Source organism: Mus musculus, chromosome 18 (genome assembly GCF_000001635.26).
Source record: "Mus musculus strain C57BL/6J chromosome 18, GRCm38.p6 C57BL/6J".
In the NCBI taxonomy this organism is placed as follows: Eukaryota; Metazoa; Chordata; class Mammalia; order Rodentia; family Muridae; genus Mus; species Mus musculus.
The window spans coordinates 84,512,980-84,540,979 of NC_000084.6; the positions used below are offsets into that span (position 1 = coordinate 84,512,980).

The window sequence follows — 28,000 nt, forward strand, 5'->3', positions numbered from 1 at the left end:
TAGTCAGCCATCATTGGGAAGAGAGGCCCCTTGGTCTAGCAAACTTTATAAGCCCCAGTACAGGGGAACGCCAGGGCCAAGAAGTGGGAGTGAGTGGGTAGGGGAGCAGGGCACGGGGAGTGTATAGGGGACTTTTGGGATAGCATTTGAAATGTAAATGAAGAAAATATCTAATAAAAAAAGGGGGATTCCACTATTAACCCACTATTAATTCAGCCTGCCATCAAACTCACAATATCACGTAGCCACAAGCTGGTCTAAAACTCTCGGGAATATTCCTGCCTCTATTACCCAAAGGCTATGATTAGAGACATGTGCCATACCTTCTAAATTCCAGATGATCCTAGTGCAAGGTATTTATTTACCTGTGTAATATAATAGAAAGAAAAACTGCTTTCTCTTAAAGCTCCATTTAAAATATACATTATAAGACTGCATACAGCTTTCCCAGTATGGGGGAAGAGGGGTGGTAGTGGAGGGATCCTCAGAATAAGCCTGTAAGACTCCCTAAATGATGCTAATCTACAGGCTCACAAATAATTACTGAGCATCTCTTACCATGCAGACTGTTCAGAAACTCATCAAAAGCAGGAGAGTGAGCTTCTCACAAGCTAGTATATGATGTCATAGAAAATTACAACTCTGACCAACAGCTCTCTGATTCCCACTACAAAAATATCAAAGCAAAATAGCTGTCAAAGGCATAAATTAAATCAATTTCAAATTGAACAGAAAATTATTTCCTATTTTCCAAAGGCACTGATTTGGAGTGATCTTAAACCTCTGGAAAAGAATTCCTCGATTTTCAAAAATTCTGAAGTCTAATTACAAGTAATTATAGCTTTTCATTTTCAACATGATGAAATAATTTGATTCTTTTTACAAGAGGTCTGGTTTAGCTCAAAACAGACAAGTGCTTCTGCACTGAGTTAGTCCACAAAGACAATGAGGATCATTCTCGATAGAAAACCAGGGCTACATGTGGTCATAAATCAAGCATAAAAGTCTGTATGAGCTACAAATGCAGTTCCCTTATTCACACCCATGAAACAAAGCGAATGGCCCACTATGAGACAGACATGAAAGTATGAATACCATAGAAGATAACAGGAATCTCTGCAGCCAATTCAACACTCAGATGTGCACACTGTTCTTCAAAGGTGAACAAAGCAAAGCACTCTGATGGTCTGAGCAGTGAGGAAGTTACTTGCAGTAAACTAGAGTTAATGTCAGGTTTAGCATTCAATACCAGATCTAACAGTGAGCTGGACTACGATGCCCTCGTCCTTTAAGAAAAACAGAAAGGAATTCTGTGAACTACACCACACACAAACTAAATCAAAAACTCAGTTTCTGACAGCAGTTACACATTCTCCCCCTCTGTCTTTATAGAGTGCTTTACTTATGAGTCACACACAGAGACACGTTACATACTATTAGTCCAAAAGCACCATACAACTGCCTTCTACCCTGACCTGACACCTGGTTACAATTACATCTTCAGAAAACTAAACCAGTAGTTGAACAAGGACAGGCTAACAAAAGCCAACCAATCAACAGGCAGTAACAGTATTGCAGCTCAGCACCACCCCCTAAATGTAAAAAGAACCTACCATGTATCTCTTGCAAGCAATGAATGTGCATATGTCCACATTCACACTCAGTACAACACCAACACAGCATCTGGGCCAGGGATATCAGGTTGAAAAATGCTATTGACATAAAAGTTTACTAAGCCAATCAATGATTTTTCCAATAAATACTAGTAGCAATAAGATCGTGTTAGCCTTACTAAAATATAATTTAACACTTTTCCACCATCACCCCCAAAAGAAAGGGGCTTTAAATAGAAAAACAGTATAGCCATTGTATTACCTGAGTGCTCCACAGTCCAATGCTCTTAAGGTTACATCAAGCAAAAACACCAATCTGGCCAGAGTCCAAGACAGAATCGTAATAACCAAATTCTCAGACACAGTAAGCTTTGACAGAGAAAAAAAATTAAGGCTTTGATCATTTCCAGGTATCAACTACTTACATGCCTCACAAAGCTAAACTACACCAGAAACATTAAACCAGAACTTTGTGACCACACTAAAAAAGTAGAATAATTTATCATACTTATGAGCAGAGTGACACAGATGGCACCTCACTGCAGCTGAAGTCATGCCCTATACTATGAGAATGTAGTATAGAAGGATGGGTAATCCTAAGGCCCCACATCACACTCAGCAACCTAATCTCTACACAACTGACCACTCCTTAGACATCTGACCACAGTTTTCAGTAAATGTGGTCTGGATGCTTTGTGAAAATCCATCACATCCAAGAATCTTGAATACAACTGAATCTACTGACAACTAAAGAAGAGACACAAATTAAAATCAGCATTTCAGTTCCTCTCCTTTTTCTGTTTTATCATAAAACATTGATATTGCCACTGCTTATGTATCAAATTTGAAAAGAAAATCTTCATAATTAAACGCCATATGTGGATGGGGATCCCATCACCGTGGATGCGATTCCTCTTACAGAGGTGGCAACACAGCAAGTCCACAGTCCTACCAAATGTGATGATGGTAAGCAGTTCTTCAACGGAAAGCTCACCCGGTATCTTCTGGCATAGATGGCATTCCCTTTTGAGTGCATCTCTTGGGTCATGGTACAACTAGAAAAGAAGGGATGCTATAAACTGATGGTTACCTCTATAAAAGGAAAAAGGCAACTTGTTAAAATGTGGGATTTGGAAGCATTCCATATATATGTGATAGTGTTCATTCTCTCAATGGAAAATGGCAACTCATATTTTAAAAGAACGTGAGTGACTCGGTGACGCCAGTGTGTCCTTCCAGACCAAACACAGACTCCTCACGCTGCACCCACACTGCACCATGACCACAGTTTTCAAAAGGAAGTGTCTCTCCAGGTTTACCTTGCAGGCCATGAGCAGCAGCAGCAGCAGCAGTCGACCCAGTACTCTGCCGACTGTTGGCTTTCACTTAAGTACGCCCACTGAAATCACTGCACTGGGGCTGTGGCTATCCGATGTGACCACAAGTGTGAACATTAACAACTGCCAAGTGTTTAACTTCTTCCCTCTACTGCTGACCATAAACAAACACAGCCATATTGTTTGTGTGCTCTAGAGTGAGTAGTACGTTTCAGTCAAACAAGTACTTGCTTGCTTGGCTGCTTCACTAGTTTGTTAACTGGCTAGTCTGCTGTGGTCTTGGAAATAAAGACTCCAGAGCATGGAGTTAAGGGTTGAAGTATAAACACTTAAGGATTGTTTTCAAACTAAGAATGTATAAAGGATATCTTGTACATTAGACTGCAAACCTTCTTCCATACTCCAATCATTTGCATAATGGTGTGGTTATATGAGATTGTCAAGGAAAATACACCACAAGCAACATGCGCCTTTCCTATAACCACCGAGAGTCTATGTGTTCCCCTGTTCAGAGTGCTCCTTCCAAGTTAATTTCCTTTAATAACGGTTTTTCAGCCAATCACTAACAAAATATAAATATAAATAAAATATAAATAAGGAAAAAATAGTATGTTGGAATATTTGTGTGAAAAGTTTGAGCACTTAACTTTAATTTTTCTCCACTATTCTTTGCAACATGACAAGTAAGACAGATGGAAGCCAATGTAGACCAACCCCAGATAATACAGGTAGCCAGGACACAGGGGACTAACATTTCCCAAGAGGCATGAAAACACAGAGAGACAGAGAAGCAGAGCTGGGAAGAGCCAAAAGAGTGAGAAAGAATAAGAAATGCCCACTCTAGAAAGCAGACTGTTCCGAGGCACTAGTAATAGCCACCTTCAGGCAGTCCAGTACTGTCTCCTGGAAGAGAGTTGACTAAGTCTTTGTGCAAGAACATGATAGTACACCTAAAGATGAGAAACTCTGAGAGGCAAGAAACAGACTTCTCTGAAGAAACCTTTCCAAGAAACATTCCACAGCAGAATTTGTAACCTTAAGGAAACAAATGTCCCAAGCAAATGTTTAAACACATTTGAGAAGAAATTATGAACCATTAAACAAACAGTCCCTGGTTCCCTGATAAACGTTCCAATTGTGCCCCACATGCAACTTAGTAAACACTTAACAGAATGAGCATTGCATGCCAGGAACCACTCTACTGCAGAGAAAGAGAACTAGATGGTTTCCTCTACAAAGGAAATCACTGAGAAGGCAAGTGTCCTGATGGAAAGATGGGATCGATCTAGGCTTGCCAACAAGAAAGTCAGTAAGATACTCCATCCTCAACACTCAACAGACTGGCTCCCAAAGCAGCCTAACCCTCAACAAGAGAGTAGGACTCATAACTGGAGTGCCATCAGTTACTGCCTGGTGGGAAGCTATTAAGTCCTTCACAAAACTAGAAGTAGAACTCACTGCTCCTGTACCCTTAATTTTAATACGATTTTGAGCAAATCAGTTAATGAGATGATTAAAGCATGAGTGTTTCAACAGGATGTAGTAGTGCATGCCTTGAGAAGCAAAGGCCACCTGAGCTACACAAGGATAAATAAAATAAAAGAAAGTTAAGTAAAATAAAATTTTAAAAATAGAGTCTTTTGGTCACTTTGCTGGCCAGTTCCCCACACGATCCTTTCTCATCGGTCCTCTATCTGTCCTTCTAACTCAACATGGACTTCAACGCCTTCTCTCCAACGTTGCAATGACCACATTGTGGATGCATCACAACCAGAAAACATGAATAGACTCCTAGTGGTGTGTTTAGGTGTATTACTAGAAATAAAGGCATTCTGCTCACCACTTACACAGGTCATTACATATTTCAACTGTATGAGAGCACCTGCTAACTGCAAGTGGGGTAATCAGAGCTGTTCTTAGATGGAACACAACTAAAACCATTGACGAAAGGGTGTGGAAGCAGGACTGGTGTCACTACCTGAAGGAAATAAAAAGTAAAAAGCTATGTGGCCAGGACCAAAAAAATAACTAGATGAGTATGAAGATGAAGCTGGCACTGAGGGTGAAAATAGAAGGGGGGGGGGGGGAAGAAGGAAGGGGAGAGAGAAGGGAAGACAGGAGGAGACAGAGGGAGAGAGAAGGGGAGAGAGGGGAGAGAAAAGAAGAGAAGGGAAGAGAGAGGGAGCGGGGGAAGAAGGGGAAAGAGGAAGAAGAGGAAGAAAAGGAAAAAGGAGGAGAAGCAGAGACAGGGAAAGGGAGAGAGGAACATAAGAAATGGACATGGGAAATGGTTAGGAAAAGAAGGGAATGAATTAGGAAGGAACGGGAAGAGGAAATATGGGGGAAGTAAGGCAAGGGGAGCAAAGACAGAGGTGGGCAGGGGTAGGAAAGGGAGAGAGGAGATGGGAGAGGAGAGGAGCAGTGGAGCAAAGACATAAGCAGGGGAGGAACGGGAGAGTGCGGATGGCGGCAGAGGCAGTAAGGTGCAGAGGAGGCCTTTAACCTGAACTAGCCTGCACTCAGTGCCATGATGCTAGCAACGCAGGGCATTCTCTCAAACACAAAAGTCAACTTCTTCAACAGAGGAATGATTCAAGTCCAGCTCTCTAGAGGAAACCCTCAGAGAGCCACAGTGCGTCTCTCGTTTAAGTAACCCCAGCACTTAGGGAGCAGAGGCAGGGGAAAGGAGGCAGTGCCAGTCTCACCTGTGTAGTACAAGGCCAGCCTGGGCTACACAACAGCTTGTCTTTAGTTAAATAAAACAAAAATAGACAAAGAAACAGTAATGTTATGGACTTTCTTAGTGTCACAGATGAAGATATTAGATGAAAAACCACTGCTTCAGTAAGCTTTTGCTGAAAATTAATTTAAAATGTTGAATCTTGAATGTAACATTTTAGAAATAAATTTTACTTGTCTATTTCTTTTTATGTATATAGAGAAGTAACCTAGTTAAATGGCACAAAATATCTAGAATTTTTCTTCAAGACAAAAGTTACAATAGGAAAAAAAAAGGCTTAAAAATGCTGATGCATTTGAAGAGGTTACAGACAGAACAGTGGGAAGGAGATCAGTAATATTCAATGCTCATAGTCCTTGAATTGTCTCAGGATGTAAAAGTACCACTTAAAACTCTGACATGTCAAAAACAATTTTATAATTCTTAGGGTAACCACTAAAACAAAAAGGGGCCCAACATCGAAGCTAAGAGAGACTATGTGGGAAAGACAAGGGGAGGCAGAGACAGCAGCACAAACGTTGTTTTCTTCCTCTGGCCACATCTCTCCCCTCAGCCTTACAGCTCACCTGCCCCACTTCCCACTTAAGACACATAAGCCTGGGTTCTTCCCAAGGACCAATGAGAAAAATACATTCGTTCCCCAAAACCAGTCAGTGGGGTCACCACAGGGGAGAACACGCACCTGGGCTCTGTCATAGATAACCCCAGGATCTGTAATAGAAAATTACACCTTCATGCAGCAAAACCAGTCAGTGAATGCCCAACTCACGCAAGCTACTGCTGAGCAAACTGGCCACTGTACAGCAATGTACACAAGCCCTGCTCTCAGGTGTACAGCAATGTACACAAGCCCTGCTCTCAGGTGTACAGCAATGTACAGAAGCCCTGCTCTCAGGTGTACAGCAATGTACAGAAGCCCTGCTCTCAGGTGTACAGCAATGTACAGAAGCCCTGCTCTCAGGTGTACAGCAATGTACAGGAAGCTCAGGCAGAAGCAGCCTGGGGAGGAAAAAGGAAACAAGTGCCGGAGCCTTGTATGGTTAGTGATGGTGGCCGTGACAGGCAGCCAAGGACAGGGGCTGCGAAGGACCAAACCTGCAACTGCTGCACTGCATTGGGAAGCAGAGATCGCTGGTGAGTAAATAAAATCATGAAACTAGCTGCAGACCAGTGCTGAAGAGCCAGATCTGAAACTTGAATAATTTTAAACTACTAACAATACACTGACTAGCTCACAAGTCAGATAGCTAATAACTGATTCTCAGAAGCCACTAAACCAGACCACTCCAATTTTTAGTCACCAGCAGTTCCAAGGAGTGGGGATGGATGGTCAAGGAGAGGCCCTAAACAAGGATGGTGCCGAGATGAGACAGTGAAAATCCCACCTACTGAAAGGTGGAGAGCGCCAAATCTCCCCCAGAAACATGGAAGTCTAATCTTCTACTTTTGACACACACAATCAACACTTGAAAGAAGAGCCTATGCTCTGACTGGCTCAGACCAGGTGGGGACCAGGTTTTCCCTCCTCTGGGCACAATGACATATGGCCAAGAGAAAAGTCTGTACACATTATTGAAAGAAAAAGCATCCACAGGCAGGGAGGTGTTCCCCTGTAACCACAGCACTTAGGAGGTAGGAGGAGGAGGCTGAGCACTCAAGGTTAATCCTCAGTTACCCGGCAAAGCTGAAGCAGGCCTGGATGGCCTGAGCACTTGTTTTTATTTTTAGACTTAAACAAATTTTATTCCTACTCTGCTACATACACACAAAGTTAATTCCAACAGTGAACAGCTTAATCAGCTCACAGTCACATAACTCACTCAATAGAGCATGTACATGGTCTTTAACTACTGTTGATAATGAAATAATGAAAAGAGCAAACATGGAAACCCAATACCTCATCTATGAGGGAACCATTCAGGCAAGGAGTCAAGGGAGAAATAAAGGCTAAAAATCCTCAAACCTATAAAAAAACTTAGTTCAAGTTCTTGATATACATTTGACATTTTAAAAAAAGCAAGTCTGAGTGTTTCACTTCCAAAACAATCTGCCTTATGATTGTATCCCCCTCACACTAACTGCATCTCCTCACACTATGGCTGCATCTCTTCACACTATGACTGCATCCCCTCACACTGACTGCATCTCCTCACATTATGACTGCATCCCCTCACACTGACTGCATCTCCTCACACGGACTGCATCCCCTCACACTATGAGTGCATCTCCTCCCACTATGACTGCATCTCCTCACGCTGACTGCATCCCCTCACACTGACTGCATTTCCTCACACTATGACTGCATCCCCTCACACTGACTGCATCTCCTCACACCATGACTGCATCTCCTCACACCATGACTGCATCCCCTCACACTATGACTGCATCCCCTCACACTGACTGCATCTCCTCACACCATGACTGCATCCCCTCACACTATGACTACATCTCCTCACACTGACTGCATCCCCTCACACTATGACTGCATCTCCTCCCACTATGACTGCATCTCCTCACACTGACTACATCCCCTCACACTGACTGCATTTCCTCACACTATGACTGCATCCCCTCACACTGACTGCATCTCCTCACACTATGACTGCATCCCCTCACACTGACTGCATCTCCTCACACTATGACTGCATCCCCTCATACTGACTGCATCTCCTCACACTATGACTGTTTTCCTTCATGCTATAACTGTAGTCCCTCACACTTTATCACCACAAAATCAGCATTAATTCAGTACCATTGGCTTATACAATACTAGCTGTCTTAGGGTTTTACTGGTATGAACAGACATCATAACCAAAGCAACTCTTATATAAGGACAACATTTAACTGGGGCTGGCTTACAGGTTCAGAGGTTCAGTCCATTATCATCAAGGCAGGATCATGGCAGCATCCAGGCAGGCCTGGTCCAGGAGGAGCTGACAGTTCTACATCTTCATCTGAAGGCTGCTAGGAGGACTGGTTCCCACATGGGTAGGAGGGTCTCATTGCCCATCACCTATATCAACACACTTCTTCCAACAAAGCCATCCATGCCTCCTAACAGTGCTACTTCCTGAGCCAAGCATATTCAAAGCACCACACTAGCCCTTAAGATTTCAGGTCACAGCTCCTGCTCACTACTCAATACTACTTTACAGGTTTGCACAGACTTGTCTATATTGAGCTTAGGAATTTCAGAGGTCTGAATCAATCAGAAAATCCCCAGCCGTGTGTGTGTGTGTGTGTGTGTGTGTGTGTGTGTGTGTACAATTCTATCTTATTGCACAGGGTCACAATATAGAAGAACTAATGAATATAATCAGCCATAAGTTCAATCTTGACTAGATAAAAACATCAATTTTGTCTGTGTGTAGGTTTGCCTTCTGTTGCAATGATAAACACCATGACCCAAAGCAACTTGGGGGAGAGGGGTTTATTCCAGTTTCTGGCTTAAGTTTATCAAGAAGAGAAGTCAGGGCATGGCCTCGGGGCAGGAAGTGAACAAGAGCCTGTCGGGGCGCTGCTTCTCTGCTTGCCTCCTGTGGCTTGCTCAGCCTGCTTTCTTATTCACACCAGGACAACTCGCCCAGTTGGAACCACCCCTAGCGGGTTGGGCCCTCCCACATCTATCATCAATTAATAAAATGCCCCACAGACTGGCTGAGGCACTTTTATTAACTCAAGTTCCCTCTTCCCCGATGATGTTGCTTGTTTTGTCAAATTAACAATATCTAACCAGAAGTCTCTAGCCACGAATGAAACAAAACACAAAGTGTGATGACAGTATTTACTCAGTAAGGCAGTCGTGGATATGCATAACACAGGAAGTAAATTAAATATAGTGTTCATAACACATGCAATCTGATATCAGATATGAAGCGAGGGATACAAAAATATGTGTCCTATGCTCAGAAGCCAATGAGCCATACATCTAACAGAATGGCCACTTTGAAAGCTACTCAGATAGGACTTCAATCATGTGTGCCTTTTAAAAAAATATCATGACAGATGTAGAATTTATTTATTATATTCTGACATGAAAGTTCAGACAAAGTGGATTAAAATTCTCAATTTTTAGTCAAGCTTAAGTTTATAGAAATGCAAGTAAAGATCTCTGATGATATATTTAGTCTTTAAGAGGTGTAACAAGTGACAAAAAGCTTAAAAAATTAAGTCACTTAATATTTTAGAAACAGTTTTAAAAGGCCACATAGCAAAAGCCAAAGCTTCTCGTTGCAGTTATCACAGATTTTGTGGAAACGCTTTTCACTTAAACTTCTACCTCCTAAAGGAAATTGGGAGTAGAGACAGAAGCAAGCCCCCTCCCGCTAAGGCCAACGAAGTCCATCCCCAAGGGTGAACTCCTGTACAGGCTGTGAGAACTCATACATATAAAACAGCATTGACCAGGGACCACTGTTATCTTGTCATCTGTGAAGTCCACTCCCTTCAAACAGTGAAGAGCACTGCTCAGACTCATCTGGTATCAGCTTCCTGTTCTCTAAACACTTCCATCTGCACCCTGATGTCACAGTGATGCCTCCCTCACGGGGTCTTCAGCAGTGCTGAGCCAAGCTGTCCATGACCAGTTCTGCTTCCCATGTGGAGCACACCCTTGTCGATGCTAGTTAACCAACCATATTGTACTTAGAAGAACCCCATTGAATTAACTGACCCAGAAACTTCTAGTAATATCCAGCTGAGGTTCTGATTTCTCTTTAAAAGTGTATGTACATTTTCCATGAAGTTACCCAAAAACTTAAAAACTTATTATAAAAACCATAATTTTAAAAACTGGAAAGGTGCTAGGCTTGGTGGCATGCCTTTAATCCCAGCATTCTATAGGCAGAAGAAGATCTTTGAGAGTTTAAGGTCTATCTGATCTACAAAGGGAGTTCCAGGATAGCCAGGGATACATAGTAAGACTATCTCAACCCAATACCCCTAATCCCCTGCAAAAGGAGGAGGAGGAGAAAAGAGGGAGGAGGAGGAGGAGGAGAAAAGAGGGAGGGGAGGGGAGGGGAGGGGAGGGGAGGGGAGGGGAGGGGAGGGGAGGGGAGGGGAGGGGAGGGGAGGGGAGGGGAGGGGAGGGGAGGGGAGGGGAGAGGAGAGGAGAGGAGAGGAGAGGAGAGGAGAGGAGAGGAGAGGAGAGGAGAGGAGAGGAGAGGAGAGGAGAGGAGAGGAGAGGAGAGGAGAGGAGAGGAGATCAAATCCTGGGGAGTTCAGTGTTAAGGCACTTACCTAGAATATACAAAATACTGGATTCAATCTCAATCCATCCCCCAAAATAAACACACACCTAACTATTCTAATATCAGATACAATGAAACAAGCTTAACTATTTAACATTTACAGACAGCTTTTTTTTTAAGATTCATAAATTGCTTCTCCAGAGTGAATGCTATTTCAGTAGCATGAGTCATGTTCTTGCATTTACCTAGAAAAATACTGTAAAATCTCTTGAGCACACTTTCCCAGCTAGCAAAAGAAGTAGGTGGGTACCTGATACTTAGCACTGATCTCCAGAACCCAATGTGTATTAAGATTCGATCCTCTCAAACTGGCTTTAATGACCCACAGAAAACTGGGTTCCCCACGTGTCGGAATCCTAAACAGTTTCTATATCCTACAGAAATATAAAAGTAAATGATATGGAAAACTATCCTGAGTTCCTCGTTCTAAATCTGTAGCATTTAAAAAGCAAACAAACAAAATGACTTTTATTAACAGACTCCCATTTTTTAAAAAAAAACTTATAAAGGTATTGGTTTCAAGAGCAGAGGATACATGAATATGGTAAATACTCTTCAAGAGGGAAAACTAAGTTGGTTCCAATAGCTCAAGGAAACATAGCAAAACAAAGTATGAGCTTGTAAGTACAACTGAGATCCTGCCTTTAAAACAGAAAAGGGATTTTTTTTTTTATTATTACCTTGAAAAGGTTTGTAGAACACATCAGTCCTTGAGCTCTTTGTTAAGATCCCACGCTACACAGAATTTTAGCTTCTATACAGTTGGCTTACATCTTTAAAATTGTAGGTGCATATTTTCTAAATAACTTAATAGCTCTCTTAAATAATAGGTCAGAGGACAGTGGTAATGTATGTAAATATTTGGAACTAGGAATTCTAACTAACAATTTCCCTATGTAGGTTGTTATAAAATTTAAAGTAAATAATGTTGAATCCTGGATACAAAGGTGAACACCAAATGCAGAAATATTTAAATTACAGTGAAACAAGGAAGTGATTTTTTTTTTATTGCTCAGAAATTTTTCTACAAAAAAGCAAACCAAGTAAATTCTTTTTAAGGCTCTCCAAAGAAACAAAATGATCTGAACGTGAAAAGCAAGCAGCCTGCAGAAAGAAAGCAGGGTAACAGAAACCCCAAGACGCCACCGTCCCTACTGATCCCCAGAATGCATGAATATGCTGCTGCTTGGCAGAGCAACAAGGGCTTCTCAGGGGTCACTAAGGTTTTATAACCTCCTTGGCCTTTAAGAGTGGGCACAGTGTGGTTACATGAGTCCTCTCCCTTCCTTCGAGGTGACAGGTAGACAGCACAGCCCCTACCAGTGAGAGAGCGGTCAGAAGCTGTGCTGCAAGCCCCGCTGGTACCATACCATGAACACCTGGGGAATCCCACAAGCCCCAACCCTACGATACCATGATTTCAAGTTCAAAGGGTCACACTGACTCAGGGCCCCCACCCCATGAATAAGGTCTCAGCACGAAGAAGATCTATTCACCCCAGAGGGACAAGGTCAGAGAATCAGAGACAAAGACAGGAGATGGAGGACTAGGGAGAAGAGGGAAAGGAATCAGGGAGAGAGGATGGGGACTTAGTTGTCAAGGGGAAGTGGGAAAACAGAGAAGTGTCTCTGGATCAAGAGGAGACAGACATGGCCCACAGGCAAATGACGGCTGAGAAAGGTAAAAGGGGAACCACATATAAGGATGAGGTGTTTAATTTTAATTGGGCGTGTTAATTAGGTGAACCAAAGGGAGCTCTTGACTGCTGGACTTCAATACTTTGATACCTGGAACTTGGCAGTTGGCCTCAGGGGGAAAATATGGCCAAATAAGGGAGTAGACTTTACAAATGTGATCTAATAGTTTTCAGCAAGGTAGAGGGGATGGAGAAGGGTGTGGCCTGCCAGAGCCATGCTTGCCACACTCAGGTCAGCAAGTCACTGAAACTAACTTTAAAATTCTGATAGTCCGGACCAAGAATGAGACATAAAAGTTGCTTTAAGGCCACCAGGCTGTGATGTGTTCAGCAGCAACGGGACACAGAGACAGTGCTGCCTCTGAGCTTCATGAACTGACAACCCAAAACAACCAAGTACACAGCACCCACCCTAAGACCCAGAACCTCCCAAACAATTTCAACGTCATCCTTTCTTTCTTCCTGTTCAAACTTTTCCAGTGCATGCGGAAAAGCCAGAGATTTTACTAACAGAAGCTCAAAGAGGCTAGAATCCATAATTATGTGATTGCTGTCTGTATACTATCATCTAATCTTGATCCAAGAAAGCAATGGGAGTCAAGCACAACTTCAATGTCTAAATGTCTTTATGATCTATTCCAATAAATCATAGGTTTAATCAAAATGATCAAAACATTCTTACTTAAGCTCACCTTTGAAGAATGTTTTTGTTTGTTTTTATCCATTAAGAAGACAATATTGACAACAGGCAAGGAGTCGAAGCAACCTAACTGCCCAAATCAGTAGATGAATAAGAATGGTGTATACAAAGTGAGTGCCAGGACAGCCAGGGCTACACACAGAGAAACCCTGTCTCGAAAAACCAAAAAAAAAAAGAATGGTGTATACACAAATAACATAGTAGTCAGTCTTAAAAAGAGAACCTGACACACAGGTCAGCTCTGAAAATATGCCAAGTAAAACACACCAGCCCCACAGATATCCTGCATACAAGGAAACTGTTACAGACAAATCCACAGAAGCAGAGTGAGTAGAATAGTAACTCATGGTGTGGCTGGGGTTAAAGTTTGCTGAGCGTGATGTTGCAAGTTTTCAAAATGAAGAGCTTGGGTGCAAGTGACAGTCAGGACATATTTATTTAGCAGCACTACTACAGAGCTCAAAATGAGCTCACGGTTATCTTTTATGTTGTGTACTTTTTGTCCCAATTACATCTTGAGACACAGATGTAGAAGTTCTGTACTCCAGCTCCTGAGAAGCCGGCACTATATCAAGCACACTGCAGTGATGCCGACTCAAGTCCTGCTGACAGGAGCACTGCAGTTGAGCCTGGGCACTTCTACTGTTACCATGAGACAGAGTAGATGCCTCCTGTCAGGCCCACATCCCAGATTACCATCCCTGCTGAGGCAGATATGCTGTTGGTTGGCTGGTTGGCTGCTGGTTGTGAGGCAGGATCTCACAGTGTAGTCCTGGCTTGCCTGAAAATCACTATGTACAGGAGGCCTGGAACACACAGAGCCTCCTGAGTGCTGGAGTTAAAGGTGTGCACCACCAATACACGCAGGACTTTGAAATGTACCCCTTTTTATGCCCGTAAGGAGATACTTTGATAACTCTACACTACTCAAGCAGTCTAAAAGAGCAGAGGTAGTAGCATGTTCGGTTTAGTTCAGCACTTCTCCTTAAGAATGCCAACGACATGGGCAAAGAGCAGGGAGCCTAGGGGGCGGGACACTCGTCACCGACGCCTCCTTTCAATAACACAGCACCTGAGTACATACAATATGATGATTTGACCTCACACATGGACACTTAGCTCAGGCTTGCCCCACACCAAAACCTAACTTTGTGTTTGGAAATGTCTGCATCTATGAACAAAATAATTAGGGGAACAACTCAAAGAGCTGCTCTATCTACAGGGACTGTTGCGAATGTGGGGGGTGGGGGATAAGGCAAGGGGTGGGCAAGGAACAGCATCCAGCTTCTGTGCATCAAGTCCCGTCCTCCCCCCCTTCCTGTGCAAAGGAGTCTTAGGGACCACGGCCTCTGAGAAGCTCTGCCCACTCACCCTCAGCTGCCAGTGCTATGGAAGCACTGTCACAGACATCAGCCTGCAGCATCTCACCCAAGCACAGGAGGCTCCTCGGTGGAAATAACTGTTTCCAGAGCCTAAAGGTTAGGTAACTATGCATAAAGATACTAACAACTGAAAGAGAGGTCAGGAGCTGGAAGGAGACAACCAACAGTGAGTGACTGTGGGGCTCTTCCTCACAAGCGGAAGTCCCACTGTGGAGGGGACACATCCCACTAAGGGCTACAAGAAAATAAGAATAAGGGGCATTTGAAGTGTAGCATACACGAGATCGAAGATCAGGCTCTGTGTGTGTGTGTGTGTGTGTGTGTGTGTGTGTGTGTGTGTGTGTGTGTTTACTCTGAGTGTAGATGTGCCTGAGTGTATTCTCATGCACATGCTTATGTGTTGTGGGTGCACATGTATGTGGGTATGCAAATGAATGTATATGCATGTTTTAGAGGCTGGAGGACAATTTCAGGTGTCATCTGCAGAAGGTTGTCTACCTTCTTTAAGACGCAGAGTGTCTCTGGCCTGAAGCTCAACAATTAGGCGAGACTGACCAGTGAGTCACAGGAATCTGCCTCCACCTCTCAAGTACTGGAATCACACACATTCTCCCATAGGCTCAGGGCCTCGTGTTCTCAGGGAAAGCATGTCACCGACTGAGCCTTCCTTCAGCACCCCCCAAGCATCGTCACAACTTTCTGCTAATATTATGTCTCAGAACAGCACTCTGATCTGAAAAATCAATCAATAAAGGACACAATAGGACAGTGTGCCCACCACCACCAAACCCTCCAGAGTGCCATGTAACTCAAAAAGCACACAAGTTTGGAAGGGCTTCTGTTCTCCAAAACACTAAAGCCAGACGACACTCACGGAGCCTCATCATTTCTCCAGACGACACTCACAGAGCCTCATTATTTCTCCTGGGAAACTTCTTAAGCCAGTGGCAATGCTTAGCACTAATGTGTTTGCTCTTCTGGTTCCTAACACTATCTCAAAAACAGATACTCTAAAATATGAAGACATATATGGTTAAACTATGAAGAAACATTAACACATCCAAGTCAGAGTGGCTACAAGAAAGATGAAAAGATAAGTCTAAGAGAAGCATGTGGGGTTCCAAGGGAGTAAATGTCCCACTTCCTAAACAGATACTGGGTACCATGGTAACTTGTTACTTCTCCCTAAGTGAACCGTGAATGTAATATATACAACTACAATATATGTGTATGTGTATATATGTGTATATGTATGTGTATATATACACATATATTCACAATAAAAATAGAATACCATATAAACTCAATGGCAAAAAAAAAAATCCCTATAACTTGCCTTCTTACGCTGTCTCTTGTCTTCTAGTAACGACAGAAAGAACGATTGTCCAAAGCATGTGTATCAAAACTGTTTCCACTCTAAGCTCCCGTCATTGAACTGGAACCCAAATGTCCCAAAAGAAACATTCTGACTGGCTCTTTGCAAGAAGAGGGTGGCCTCTTCCCTGCTGCCACATGCTCAAGCATGACACGCAGGTACCAATGCGCCCAGCCAGTGACTATCTGATGAGACCTCTCTAATGCAAAGATGCTACAACTCAAGTATGGACCAACCGTGGACTTCTTTTGTACAAAAAAAAAATAAAAATATCATATTAAAGCTATTCGGTCCTATGCAACCAAACTAATCTGCAGTAAACACTGACCAAATGTGCAACAAAATGTATCTGCTCTTCACTATCTGCATAACAAAGGGCTCCATAGTTCTATACAGTTTTACTCCTAGTAATGTCTCCATACTTCAGAAGAGATTATTAACACTATGCCAGGAAAAAAGTGCCTAATACCTATGAAAACTGGCAAACCTGGATTTCAAAGTCAACCCAAAGAGCCCAGATTCCTAGGTCTTTCCACATTACATGTAGACTGTACACATATGCTGCAAGAAAACTAACAAGAGGGTTTTGATGCTCAAGGACCTAGAAGTTAATAAATGCTAAAATAAAAAGCCACCGGAGCCGGAAGGGCGGTGGCAAAGGGGGACTACTGACACTGAGTGCGCTAGGGTCGTCACCACGGTGCGGCACATGTGCATGTTCATGCGGGAAGCAGAGGTCCCCGTTAATCACACCCCACCTTGTGTTTGAGACACAGTCTCTCACTAAACCTCGCATGCTGTCTGCACAGTGGCCGGCCTACGACTTCAAAGGGTCATTCTGTGTCCACTTCCACATCACTGGGATGACAGCTCTGCTACACTCAGATTCCGCATGGCGGCTGGGCATACAAGCTTGCTCACTAAGCAGGCACTTTACAGATGGAATCATCTCCCAGGCCTTGTTTACTCAATAATTTAAAATAAGAGAGCTTAAAAAACCACAGTTACTAGATTTAAAAATACTCCAGATGCAACATGATTTCAGTGTGTGAAAGCTGTCCTTTCCTTCAAGGAGCTGTGGAGATAAGTGATTCGTGCTGCTTGTTAAATGTCACCTACCACACACATGCAGGAGTTAACCTGACACAGGCCCCCAGTGTGACTTCTGACATGGTATGGATCTGTGCAGTTCCAAAGCATAGACAGAGCTGCACCAGGCCAATTAGTTCTGACCAGTTATGAATATACTGTGATCTGGCCAATATAATTCTTCCAGTCAGATACTGTGAGACACAGCACCACTACTGATAAACAGTCCTGTTCCCCCTGCATCTCTGCCATCCCACCCTGGCCATAGCTTGGTCCTCTGGCCTATTCATGCTTAGAGGGTACCATCTCCTGGACTTTAACAGTCTCTTAAAGACACGAGGATAAAACAGTGAGGTGGCTCTCCTCTGCCTCAACTTCCAATCTTTCCTGGACTCCCTCAGCCTATCTGCCACTTTCTCTTATGGACCCTTGCCAGTTATTGAGCTTTTACTTATCACATTTTAATAACTGCCAGGGTTATTGTAGATGTTATGTGCAAAACACAGTAGGTCTGTAGAGGTGACCTACTGTGTGCATTTCCTTCCTGAGCATTTAGTTCTCTCTCGCTGAGACCCAGCTCATCCTCACACAGTACTGCATGGGGCCAGGACACACCATTCTTAAACAGACTGTCTGAACTTAAATATAGGGCTTCCTACCAATTCTTTCCTTTACTTTGAAGAAATATATAACTTTAAACCATGATGGCCACCTACTCCACGATCTGTTCTTTCACCAAATTCCAATAAGCTTGTGTTTTCTCTTTATTTCAGATGCTGAGCCAGGGAGGCATCCGGAAACAGGGAGATTATCTACTAAAAAAATTGTAAATTTACATAATTCTCAAAGCGTAAGTATTACTTGTGGTACCTTTGAGAGCTATCTCATGCCAAGCATTTAAAAGTAAATTTTCCAAGCACAATACTTTTAACAAAACAAGTCCCCTCATTTATTCCAACTTAATTAAAATGAGACTGTTTTGTTTTTTTTTTTTTTTTAAGAGGTTGAAATAGATATTTCCATGGGCACAGGTGACAGCAAAAAACGGTCTCTCAGAGAAAATACAGGTTCCCAGCATCAGCATCTCACAGCGGCACATGCAGACCTCCCAGCTGCCTTACACAAACAACACAAGAATGTAGATGTTACAGAAATACAGTTGCAATTCACCTGGCAGTTTGATGCAGCATACTCACACATGACAACACATTGATTTTACTTCTACCTCCATGCAGACATCTATGTAAAGAAATCCATTAGGCAGACAGTTCTCATCTCTATTGACTGACAGAGTGACAATTGAATACTTTTCACCTTCCAGTGTGACTGACAGTTAGACACTTAAACAAGCCTTCAAGTTGCAATAATAGTATGAAACACTTTCAATTACTTGAATCAAACAAATCCATGATCCTACCGGCTGAATGTATTTTTCTGTCTGCTGCTATGCCTGGCTCGGTTTACACTATTATTGGGATAATTTTGTTCCTCTTACAAGAATGTTTTGCTCAAAGAATAAACTCATTTTATAAATGATGATATATTTTTAAATGTTAGGGGTTTCTATAAACACTTAAAACACGGGTAAATACACAGACTAAGCAAAGACTACTTATTTCCGTGTGCGTACAACCCTTTCAGAGCCTGCTCCTGCATTCTGCAAGCATTTGAGAGAACAGCCAGCTCTTACACTGCAATGCACCTTTGACGTGAAGATGTCATGAATGTAAGTGGTGGCACAATCATAAGCTAATTAAAATACAAAAACACTTATAATATTTATAACTACTTAAAGTCCTAGTTTTAAAGATTTCATCAGTGCACTAGACAGCTGAAATAAATTTAACTCGGTAAAGCATTTTCTCAATTGCAACCTAAATATGTATTCTCATTACAAACAATTACAAAAACCATGAGGCTCTTGAAGTAGATAGTAAAGACTTTGGAAGAAATCAATGCATAAATAAGGGCTACACAATGGCTACACCTCCACGGACTGCAAAGACTAACAGGCAGGTTTGGCTTCCTCCCAGTTCGTTATCCTGGGAAACTCCCATCTTTGTGATTAAAGCACAGATATGGCAAACACTCACACAGGCAGGGCAGGGGCGCTCTGCACTCCCGCACGCTGCAGAAGAAGAGCCCAGCCCACAAGCCTCCTCGCGAACCTGTGCCCACTGGGAGGAACATTACACTACTAAATCAAGCAGTCGGAACAAAACTGGCCAAGGCACTGTTAGGACCTAAAACGGGAACGTGTCTCCACACATGTTTCCTGAATACTTGCCGTGGCAACGACGGCAGAGTACTCACTCACCAGCTTTGGCTGGTTAATTAAATTTTCTCAAAACCATTCTGCTCATGCTACGAAATGGAGGCAGGTAGGAAACTAAAATAACTTCAATCTTACCAATTTACTCCAAGTTTTCCTGAAAACTATGCTTTTGAGAAACATAGGTAACTTACAAATGAAGAAACACCTTAAATGTAAACAGCTACAGCTAAATATTGAGAACTACATGTCTCCATATAATCATATTTGACATTCCTGTTAAAATACAAAAAACAATGAATAGTCTTTTTAAATGATAGGTTTAGGACAAAACATAAAGAAGAAAATGTACAGTTTTATTGATCATTCTATTAAGTACAGCAGTTCTGATTACTATATTAGAAACGTCTTGGCCTTTCTTCCTAAAGTCAGGCTACTAAGCTTAGAGCCTTTTAGAAGTCAATACTCTTTGAAGGTGCCAATACAGAATTTACTGTGTGCACAACATAAAATGACTCTGTGTGAAAAGACTGGCTGTTGCAGGCTATACAACAAATTGATTTTCTGAAAAGGAATGCCGCCTGTATTTAACCTAACAGTGTAACCCTGTTGTACTACATGGAAAAGGATCATGCATATTGATTTCTTTATTACAATTCTTCTTGTGATCAGTAAACACCCAGAAAGCATTCAGTCTCAAAGAAAATCATTTTGTAAAAATTTCCTCTAAGTCTATACTAGATTTTCATGGGATTTTTGTGGGGTGTGCCTGTAGCATACAACAGTACCAAGCACCTGAGCTTTGCGCTGCCTTTCTTAGGTCTCTCAAAGTAAGACACAGTCTTTGTAAACCTGTACTTGTTATTGGATCTATTATTATATTAATTATAAAAATTAACATCTTAAATAGGTTATTTTAATGTTCCAAATACAAAGAGGCTTAAAAAACAAAGATGACCACCCTGTGGCTCCGGCTCCTTTGTGGCTGTCTCAGTGTGCTTGTAACCACCCCAACAGTATCTTAGGGGTCACTGCTTGCTGCCGCTGAGAGCACACACGCAGACTTACATGCTGTGTGTACATCTCCATGATGATAAACTCGAAACATAACAGTAACAGAACATGAATTTTATATTGCTTTCTTTGAGGACAATTAAACTTCTAAGTCTGTTAATGTGGAGTTTCTAGAATCGATGTAAGCAATTAAAAAAACACAGCAGCGACAGAAATGTTCTGTGAGGCATGATCACGCTAAGGTCACTAGGTATTATTTGGAGTCAGTTTAGTTTATCACATTACCACATGACAGGACGTGAGGCAAAAATTATAAATTCCTTCCCTAAATCTGTCCTTCTCTGATCTAGATGGATGAAGAATAATTAACTCTTAATTATTCAGATGACTTCAAGGCAGTTTTAGGATTCAGTAAGACTGCAGTCGTTCTAACCAAGGAAAGCAGTCCCCCAGCATTTATCAAATCGTACGACTTGACCAATGATGAATAAAAACCTATGTTTACCCACAGCCCTAACTGCTACCTTAGAGGTTGTTAAGCAACAAATTTCTTTAAACTCTACCGTATGCAAATCATCAGATGCAATTTGCATTTTAAAGTATTTAACTCTACATATTTATTGGATTTTGAGGCCATGCTGATCATTGATTTATGTGCTTCTGGCAATCATATTTCCATATTTGTATGATTTTGATGACAGTAATAATTCAAATATGCAGAAAGTTGTTCTTTGAACAGTATCTTTAATTACCTCCTCAAAGCTTCATTGTTTTGCCTGCTGTCCTGACAAAAGGGGTTTGAAATAAGAAATGGCATAAGAATCCGAATGCACAGAGCCACATCTGTCACGCTGTGCGCTCCCGACACACAGGACTGACTTCTCCCAGCAGCCAACCTTACCCTTAAAAGGCTGCCAAGCTCGAAACACTTGTACCTAAACACTTTTATTAATAGTGACATACTTTCACGACAAATTCAATCACAGTTCACAACATTTCTCTTCAAAATGCAAACCCTGCTTCATTTATTTTGCCGCCAACACAAAAAGTTTTTGCAGTTCCTTCTCCCTGACGTCAGCACAGATTATACCAACAAGGACTATGACCGTGAAAGGATCACAAAGCAAGCCACGAACCATCGCTCCTGTGACCACTGTGAGGGTCATCTTAAGATGATTCGACCATGCTATATTTTTTTTACAATAAATATTTGGCACTCACAATTAGAGCTATGAATTTTAACCGAGTAAAATGTAAACAATGACAAAATTAAATATAAACATAATTTTCACTCATACTCATAATTTCAGAAATTAATATTTTACACAAATTTATTTTATAACAACTACTATTCTATAAGACTTACATGTATTTTCAAATATCAAAACGAGATTATTTATCAATTAAAACAATTTTAAAGGATAAAACTTAAAAAATGAAATCTCAACTTTAAAAAATAAAAGTACAATGTACAGTGATATATTCACATATTGGAAAATCAGAAAACAGGGCCAAAGCACACCAGCAGCAAGCTCTAATTGTATATGTTTCAAAAATCCACACTTTGTAAATCTCAAGAAAATTAAAACTGGAGGAGAGATACTAACATGCCCTCAAGTTCCCCCAAGCAGATACATGAAAGGATTAAAAATCTGAATATATAATATTCTTTACTCATTTTTAAGAACAGAAGCACATATAATGATTTAAACCTCTATATAATTTTACAATAATAATTGTTCTTTAGAGAAAGCTAAAATATTTGTTTATGGATGCTTCGGCCAAATTTGATCCCGATCACAAATGAATAAGCATCTATGTGTTAGTGATTGATAACATCCAGCACACAACCATGTAATAAGTCATGTAATATGTGTTAGTGATAACATCCAGCACACAACCATGTAATAATTCAGCTACTCTCAATATATTTTAATTGGGAAGATGCATGTTGGAGATATTCATAACCTCAGAGTTGTTCTAATTAAAACACAACTAGGTTGAGATAGATTTTACAGTTATTTTTACACACATCATTTTGATAATCATATGGGGCATTTTCCTTTACAGTATTTTAAATTTGATTCAATATCCATCTAAACAGTAACACTGGATCTAAGAGGCCATTACTCATCAAAACTGTATAATATTGCCATCATTTCAGTATGTAAATAGTAGTTAGGAAAATATCACACATTTTCTAGGCAAATTTTAAAAACTAAAAATAAATTGTTGTTCATATTTCAGTGATGTGAAACAAGTGTGAAAGGTGTAGCTGTGATATTTTAGATTTCACACAAAGAGAAGAAATAAAAAGGAAGGAAAAAAAGGAAAGGGAAAGGAAGAGAAAGCAAAAGAAGGAAAAGAGGAAAAAAAGGAGGGAGGGAAGGAGGGAGGGATTGAGGGAGAGAAGGAAGGGAGGGAGGGAGGGAGGGATGGATGAAGATAGACAAGGAGGAATGGAAAGAAAAGAGACCCAAAGGCAAAGGGAAGGAGGCAGGAACTAGGGGAGGAATTCTGGGGACACTCCTTGACTCCCCCTAGTGGTCAACAAGAAACAGCACAGCAGGCTCCCCTGATGGCTGGACAGTATTTTTGGAAGGCTGCAGCAGTGGTGTGAGAAGTGATTCAGACAAAGCCCAGAAAAGAAAGCCAGTAAGCAGCAGAGGTGCAAGAAGACGGTTCAAGGCCAGTTAGTGGTCTCTCAGCTCTGCACGCACAGCTGTGCGCGCACCACAGTAAAGATCAGCGAGGTAGCAAAGTTCATACATTAGTACTTGTGCGAGACACCACATCTCAGGGAGACTAATGACTAAAGGTGAAGCTATCATATCAGATTTCCTGCCCATGGCACTTCCTTCACCCCTCCACAGTAATGTGAGAGACTAAATAAAATCGCATAGTAATATATCTGTATCAGGCAACTGATGCTAAACAAAAACAAAACACACACACCGGAAAAGTCAACAGTAAAACAAACCTGATTTCATCTCTAAACTCAAGGGGACAACTCTGGTGTGGACTGCATATGTCCTGTAGCATCTTCTCCTGTTACAATCTTTTTCATATAAATACATGCAAAAAAGTTTAACTTCAATTTTGTGGCTTTCACAGCCTGACTACATCAAGAATAGTCTATTTTCCATTGCAAATACAAACAACTCAGAAAATAGAAAGTCTACACAAACATTTTTTAAAAGACTAGTTTAAACCTAGGCTAAAATTTTTGTGTAGCACAATAAACTGCATCTGAAGCAAGACTATCATTGCAATCAAACTTCAAAATAATAAAAAGAAATGTACAAAGCAGAAATGGCTTCAATTAATAAAATTTAAAGTGCTAAATTAAATGTCAAATACTCTAAATGACAAGACATATTGCCTCAGACTAGATAACTATAAAAGTATGAAAAGTCTATACCTGTACCTAGTTATATAAATACCTAAGTGTAGAAATTTATAAAAATATAGATATAAAGACAGATAAAGGGATAGGTAGACAGACAGACAGACAGACAGACAATAGACAAAAAAAATCTACTTCTGGTAAATAAACTCAACATCACTCAAGCATTCTCCTCTCCTGACCAGTTTTGTTACTCAGTTCTCTCTGTCCCTTGCTGTGGTCATTAGGGTGCTAAGGGGACTAATTACTGCCTATCTCTACCCTCTCCCTTAATTGCCCTCCAGGCACCATCCTTGTAATCACTGAAACGTTCTCAGCTCAGCCAGGTGCTCCCTAGGGCATCTCATATATCTCCAGGTTTGGAATCAGAGTATACAGTCAGGATAGGATGTCCAGGTTCCTGATGCCAGGGGGGACAGAACTAATATTGTTTGCATTATTAAAATCTGTGTCCTTGATCCTTTTGTACACTTAAATTGCATGGTCTCAGGGTAGGGTCAAATATCCTTTGTCTTTAAGGCTGTCCACTAATGATAATTATTCTTGTATGTGTATAAATGGAAGCATACCTATGAACAGTACCATACGCCCCCAGATTAAGTAAAGGCCAAACAAAACCTCTACATTGCTATGAATTAGTTTCGTGAAAAGTAACCTAAATGAAGAAGTAGACTTCAACTATTCCAACTATCCCTCCACCAATGTGTAAACGAAATTGCTACTAATTACTTATAATTGTGGTCCATTTCTAAATCTACTTGAATTATATGATAAATATATACACCAGCAATAAAACATGAAAATTAAATTCATTGTTTTCAAGGAAAATTCATAATGTATATAGAAACTCTAAATATTAACCTCTAAATTCTCAAATTCTAAAGCCTCAGGTTTTTTTGGTAGCGTGTACAGCAGTAAAGTATTATTAATAACAGCATAAGCAACTGCTGCCAGCCATGGAGGCCGGCAACTGATTGAAAAGGTCTGAAATCAGTCTTACAGTACTGCACAAAGCTGACGTTCCCATTTGTAAAAGAAACCATAATGCTAATCTTCAACTACTTGATTCAAGCAATACCTGTAATAAAAAATCATTTACTTTTTATAAGTATGAACACATACGTGCATGAGGATAAATGCATAGATTAAATAAAGAGAGGTTATTACTCATTAAAAGACACGTTTTTATAGTAACAGATTTGCATCTGCTCTCTGAAAAAAAAAATGTTTTTGCACCTAAAACACACGGAGACACAATAAATTCAAGCTCAATTACTCAGATATCACAGTCGTATTTACGGATGAGAAAGAGAAGGCGATGTAATCATTACCATGCTATACATGCTATACAATGTAATCATTGCCATCCTGATGCTATACAAACCTGCTTTACAGTTACAGTCGACAGGAAACCATCTGACTGCAAAGCACATATTAAATAATTCAGAACCTAAAAAGTAGGGTTTTTTTTTTAAAGAAAATAGTAAATTTGTATTTCTATTATTTTAATTCCTAAAATATTCAGGTACAAATCCAGATTAGTATTGATAATATAATATAAACATGTAAAAATAAAATCATAAATATAAGTATATGCTTTATTTAGCATATATATGTATGGAGCACATACTTAGCAAATGCCAAAAAACTTAACCAGTAAGTGATAAAAGACTCACAGTGATTCAACTTAAGAACAAAACAAAGGGCTGGAGAGATGGCTCAGTGATTAAGAGCACTGACTGCTCTTCCAGAGGTCATGAGTTCAAATCCCAGCAACCACACGGTAGCTCACAACCATCCCTAATGAGAAACAAATAAAGATCCTATGGGCCAGAGTGAATGGGGACTCAGAGCGAGCAGGGGCCAGAGCAATAGGGAGAAAGGGAAGGGGGGGGGGGAGATTTAAAAAAAAGAAAAAGAACAAAACAAAATAAGCCAACTGAATTTAAGAAAATAATATATAAAATTTTAAGGAATTTTAACTTTTTTATAAAATTGAATGAATATCCTTTACATAGCATAAACCTACCTCTAAAAGGTAAGTGAGCATAAGACAGAGTACGTAATGCTGCTATTAAACATTAGTCACAGGGGGGAAAGCAAAAATTCCACTTTTTAGTCATTTTTACAAGTTATTCATTAAAAAATAGCAATACTAGATGATAAAGCAAACGAAGTAAGAAAAAGCATAGGTTACTCATTTCTACCAATCCACCCTCCATCCTGATTCAGTTATTGTTAAAAAAAAATGTTATAAGTTCAATTTAGTAGTGAACTGTAGCCATCTACTGGAAATGAACGGTTAAAGCAAACGTTAACATTACATTTCTAAGAAACCAGCATTCTTTGTGCTTAATACATTGGACCAGAAAAAAATGAACAATCCCTAGGTGACATAAAAGTTATTACATCTGCTTTATAGTCTCATACGCACAAAGGTACACAATTTAGCTCTTTATATTTTATTTGTTTTAAGAGAACAGCCTTGCTGTGTAGCCCAGGCTGCCTTTTAACGCGGAGTCTTCCGCCTCGGCCTCCGGGGTGCTGAGGCTACAGATCCTGCCATCATTTCAGCCAAGCTGTCGTTGGCAGTGCTACTGTTGATTCAGAACTTTCCATCATTAAAAGACTTTCCTAGCCATCTTATTTTTCCTTGTATTCTTTGTAGGTCACAAATTCCAAAATGATTACTAAAAGTTTTAAGCCAAATTATCCAACAAGCACTTGTAGTTATCAAATTATAAACTAGTTCCCAAGTATAGTTTTCTGCTTTTTTCACTTTGCCCAACACTCAAAAGAAGCTTTTCATAAAGGAAGCTCCAAGTTTTAATTGAAAAAAAGTACAGTCTGAAAGTTTCCTTTATTGTTCTATTAGGGGAACTATTTAACAGTTTGGTTTAAATGCCAGGGGTAATGCTGTTCTTGTGGAAACATTACTCAGGCGATGTCTACTGGAAAGCCATCAGGTTACTCTTGTTTGTCAAGACATCAAATTTTACCTTGTATTTTATACTTCCTCAAATACCCCTTCAATATAAAAGAGCAAACAACCAAGTAGCCTTCTACAATGTTTTCAATTATAAATGCTCAACTTCAGAATTCTACATGTGTGTGTATCAGCACAAACACGAGCACTGCAATGCAGTGCTATGGTTTTGCTTACTGCTAACGAAGGAGAAAGAACTGACAAGTATTGGTACTTAACAATTCAGTAACAGCACAATGGTTAAAATTACAACAGATACCAATTTAATCCAAGTCTTATTATAAGTATATTAGTGTATTCACAATAAAAGGCAATAACATGATTCTTATTTATTCAAGGTATATCTATCCTTTTAATTCTTTCAACTACAATACAACATTTAATAAGTTATCCTAGAGATATACTAAGTATTCACCATTATAACTCTGATAATACACTAGTACTTTAAATATTAAATCAATTTAGAACTCAAACTTTTTACAAAAATTAGAATGCAATATTGCTAATTTTTAAGACATTGCTAAAAATAAAATGAATCACTGCTAATCAAAATACAATGAGAAAACTCAAAACAAGCTTTGTCAATACTAAATTTACGTCCAAAACAATACCTCTGAAAATGTACTACCATTCTTGTAACCTTGTAAAGCAAAAGACAAAGCCAGCGTTATTTCCCAGATGTCTAAGTGCACGGTACTAGGAGCAGCTTCCGTGGGAAATAGCCCATTCACTGGCTACAGCGTTCTTCTAACTCCAGAGAATCTGTCAATACGGCTCCTGAACCACTTTGAAAGGGACTCCCCCTGAAAGCCTAACACTAAAACAACAGATCTCCACCAATCAACCAGAAAACGTCTAAGAAATTCACAAAATTTCAAAGTAACCAGCTGGTTGGACTGAAAGTCACTTCTGCAGAAACACTGCACCAGCAGGTTCCTCACCACAGCCCACTACAATGACTCCCTAGGCCTGACTTCACCCTCAGGACTGGCACATCCCTCACAGCAAGGCCGGTGAATTCTAGAAATGTATGCACAAAGCGTAAGGCATGCACGGGTGGACTAGAACCGTGCGGTATGCTCGGTGTCGGGAACTCTCCCTCTTCCCACCACTCTGCTCCAAAGCTGACAGTCTTTGTTAA

General features: G+C 40.6%; 1 protein-coding gene across 5 annotated transcripts in view; it reads right to left on the reverse strand.

The window, feature by feature from the left end:
• Positions 1–28,000, reverse strand: part of Zfp407 (zinc finger protein 407) — a 381,839-nt gene that overhangs the window by 305,279 nt on the left and 48,560 nt on the right. The window contains exon 4 of one of the 5 annotated variants that reach the window (XM_006526470.4): positions 11,048–28,000. This exon is cut by the window's right edge and continues 891 nt beyond it. The exons of the other annotated variants lie outside the window; for them this stretch is intronic. The gene's annotated coding sequence lies outside the window, so the exon portion shown is untranslated. Of the gene's footprint in view, positions 1–11,047 lie in introns of those variants that run through there. 5 annotated transcript variants of the gene reach the window in all.